Genomic DNA, 4,461 nt, shown 5'->3' with positions numbered 1-4,461 from the left:
CCAATCTAAAGTATCCTGAGAGATGAACTAGTAGATTGTGGATGAAGGGGAGAACACCCTCAATGAATGTACCAAATTACAGATCAAGTATATAAATCTTCCTTTTCTTGATTACGTTGTCTGGTCCCTTATCCTTCAAAGGATGAATAGGATTTTTGGGACTTTTCATGCTATCAGTCTCCTTGTGTTCAATTGGAACTATCTGGCATAGATAAGCAACCAAAGAAGGGAATTATAGACTTTTTGTACCTTCAATGACTACTTCCTAGATTTATTGCAAAATCAACTTGCCAATATTCGTTTAAATACCCTCCATAATACACAATAAACATTGGCTTGCCAAAAGACACATCGGTCTTATTTCTTGAAGGTATGATTCAACTGTAGATAATAGATAGCCATGTTTTGGCCTCAACGGTGAATTATGAAGAATCAATCCTAAGATTCGAAGCAATTCACTATGGCCTATGGCTATTATGTAGGTGCCTTACAAACTTTTCTTTCCCTTCTTCCCTTGTACACATTGTTGTCTGCATCGAAAAGGATGTAGTAGGCATTAATAGTAGCAAAGTCAATGCATACTTTCTTTCCTCAAACCATGCCACCAAGTTATTGGCAAAGTGTATTTAGGCGGTGTTTGAACAGATTTCGTGAACCATGGAGTGAATTTTCTTAAGAGGATATGGTGCAAAGAACATCTAGAGGCTAGCCTCCAATCGCCAATAAAAATCAGGTCTTTTGGGTTGAAGGTTGTACAAAATAATACCCCTCTCCTTGGTAATATTTTTTGATGTGAGGCAGTCATTCAATCAGCGACACTTGGGTGAAACAAATAGCTCCTGGTTGTAATATTCTTCTTCATCTATTTGTTCCTCAACTTCTTGTATATTTGGAATGGAGTCCGAGGCAATTTTTTATTATTAAAGTAAAACATGTTAGAAAATAGTGTAGGCAAATAAAAAAATGTATGAACATGAATTTGAGCCAAAGAAAGAGTGAAAAATAAATCAAAGAAATCAGGGTGAAGCCACTATTTTTGGTAGTTTTCACTGCCAGTTCATTTGCTCTTCCCAATGGCTGAATAGGCATCACAATCATGATGAAGAAATGGTGCCTGATAAAAATATTATGCTTCACGATGGTAGAATTGTGCATCACGATCGTGAGCTTCAAGATTTTATCTTAGTGTGAATGCAGGATTGGGCATCACAATTGCAAAGAACACATATTTACCAGAATTTGAACTCATTCAGACATTATGTCGAACTTGTTGAAGGCATCAATTTTTCAAGCAAATTTATTCAATAAAAATCATTCTTGAAAGATCCAAACTCCAGTTTTCAACAAACATGTCATTAATAACACTCCAACACCCCACAATTCAACATTTAAACACAATTTCATATTCAAAGTTTGGGAGAGAATCAAATGCAATTTTCAACTAACTTACCAACTCCAGAGAGAACAAAGAAGATCATTAAGAACACATACCTTGGGAATGGAAACATGAAGAAGAACTTTACACAAGTTGAAGCAAGTTAGACTTTAGATTTTGGGAGAAAAAAATCATGTTTTAGGGGAATGAGGACCGGTAGGTATGAATTAAATGACCTTAAATTTTACTGATCATGACTTATTGTGGCCGTGAAACGCTCATTGCAATTGCAATAGTTCTCTTATCAACTTTTCGCATCCGCGGCCTTGGCAGCCAAGTTACAATTCTTACCCTTCTTGAAAAAGCTAATCCTCTTTTGAACCCTTCACTTTTTGATCTCTAAAGGATTGAAAGTGAGGCTAAAAGCCTAAGTTGGGAATTTTCCAAAATAGATTAAGGTGAGGCTAAACACATAGTGGCTGAAAAAATGAGCAATGAAAGAAAGTCAAATAAAGGAGGAATATGTGTTAAAGAAAGAAATAAAAAGAAGCTTCGCAAAAGGAATGACATGAAAAATAAATAAAGTAAAAACATAAAAAATAAAAGAAAAAAAATCCTCCAAGAATGTATAAGTGTTAGATATGGGCACTTTAGTGTGAGACAATAGGAGTATGTGATGTTCAAATGAACAAAAATAGTGAAAAAAGCAAATTAAAAGTGTTTATAGACTTCAATGAGGGTGTAGTCACTTATACCCAAATATTATTCTAACCTACCCTAAGCCTAAAATGCAAGCTTGATAAAAGCCCTTTGTGATTCCCAATCGATTTCTTTAGAGTCTTTGTTGATTGAAAATAGGGCAAAGAGGTTTGATACTTGTAAGAATGAGTAGTTCTTTGTGAGTGTGAGTGCTTGTGTATTTGTTGACTTGTAAATAATCATTTGAGTGCTTTTGGGACATCATTTCTTATGAGGGCATGTGAACTATGATAGCGGTGATGTTGAAACTCCTAAATAGAGCCAAATGCGAATGAAAAGAAACTCATGAGTGTGGATCATTTCTTGAGAATGAGTTGTTGTCACCTGATTATTATAGTTCTAATGTGGTACATTCTTGAAAATAGGTTTTGAAATAAAAATTGGGACATCGAGGAAGAAGTTTGCATGCATGGGCTAATTGATAGTATTGAATAAATTTATATTTCTTGTGCTTAATTGTTATGTGTGAATGAAGTTGTAATGATAAAGTGTGTATTGAAATTTTAAGTCTCAATGTGGATTTATTCTAGTTTGTTGAGGAAAACAAAAGTATTAAGTTGGGGGTTTTAATAAGTAATGAAATTACCACTTATTTGTTGCCTTTTTCTGATTACTTTGTAAGACCCTGAACATTGGAAAGTCAAAATGAAGAAAAGACTCAAGAAAATTAGGACTATCTTCAGGTTGACAACTCAACCTACGAATTGGAGGGATGGCTCGCAGAGGTGGTATGTAGGTTGTAAATAGAATTAAGTAAGGAAGCAATCTACGATTCAAGTTACAACTCGTAGAGGGTTTGACAAGTCCTAGACAAGACTCTTAAAGAATGATCAGAGGCTCATAATTTTTAGGTTTCTCAGGACTACAGGACGAGTTGGGTCCAAGACCCATGATAATTTTGAAGAGTTGTAACCACAACTCGTGGGACTGATTCAGAGACAAAAATCTCAAGGTTTTTCTCAAACTTGCAAGACTACTCGAGTTGACAAGTCATAGGAATTTGCACAATTCGTAGGGTCCTAGTTATAGGTCCAATTTTGAAAATTTAATAAAGGGTATAAAGGTCTTTTTCGAAATTGAGTTCAATGTATCTAGAGGCCTTTGGAAAATATTCAGAACCTATAACTACCCAACCCTTCAAAATCCTCTCATATTCTAATTCATTCTCTGGAAATTTTCCTAAGGCAAGACTATACAATTCTCTCAAGGTTCTCTTCTACAAATTCAAGCTAGGGTTTCAAGAGAAACAAGTTTCTTCTTTAATTTCTTAGTTAAATTCATCAAGGTATGTGGGATTTGATCCAGGGGTTCCTTTCACCTTTGGAGTCCCAAGGTTTTCTTCAAAAATCTTTTCAATTGCAATTGTTTTCTATCCCTAGATTGATGAACTGCATTGGCTATTTCAATTATGGTTTTACTTATCTTCAATGATTATTTCAAGCATGATTCTACATTAATTTCATGATTTCAAGTTGTTTTACAAATGCCCATGCATAAAGTTAGCTTCAATGATAATTTCAATGAATTATGATCATGAAGTTCAATGATTTTCAAAGAAGGGTTTTATCAGAGAAGTTTGAGACTTATGAACGATTGATGAAAGTAATAATGATGTTCAATGATGATTGAAGAAGTTATTATGGTTTGATAAGTAGAATTCTCAGACAATAATAATTAGATGGTGATAAGGATAATTTTCACCAAAGTTAATGGATTCTTATGAATCACAAAGTTAATGAGATACTCTAATAATTATTTTCATGATGATGATAATAATAATTTTTTAATGATTTTATGAATTCCATTGTCATATTGACTAAGAATTGAGAGGAGTTTTGGTGGGATTCGGTCTGGTAATATTGTTAGTTGCCCAAGAGAATCGTAGTAGTAACCTAAAGTCCTAAGCTACGTTGCCACCATAGGTTCTCTTATGGCTTTGCTAATCAATTCACAAATAGCTCATGATGTTAAGATGTTCTCACGGAGTCTATCTTGGCAAGTAGCCTCTTTTTTTTTGATGTGATAGTTACATCAGATTCCATGTTATAACTCACATGGTCGTAGATGTCGGTTAAAGGTCTTATCCCACACAAGTTATATGTAAAGATGCAAGTTTTACTATGAAGTTTAAGATGCATTGACCATAAGATTTCAAAGGCTTTTAAGCCTTATTCATGCTTCATTATATTGGTCAAGTATCGTATGCCATATTTCTCATGTTCTTCTTCTTGTTCATGGATATCTCACATACTTAGTTCCTTCTATGTACTAACACATATTTTTCTTACATTATGTCATAATGTAATGACCTTCCAGGTCATTTTTAT

Source organism: Solanum dulcamara, chromosome 2, assembly GCF_947179165.1.
Source record: "Solanum dulcamara chromosome 2, daSolDulc1.2, whole genome shotgun sequence".
Classification (NCBI taxonomy): Eukaryota; Viridiplantae; Streptophyta; class Magnoliopsida; order Solanales; family Solanaceae; genus Solanum; species Solanum dulcamara.
The sequence above is the reverse complement of the archived record's forward strand: the minus strand, read 5'-3'. Positions refer to the sequence as shown.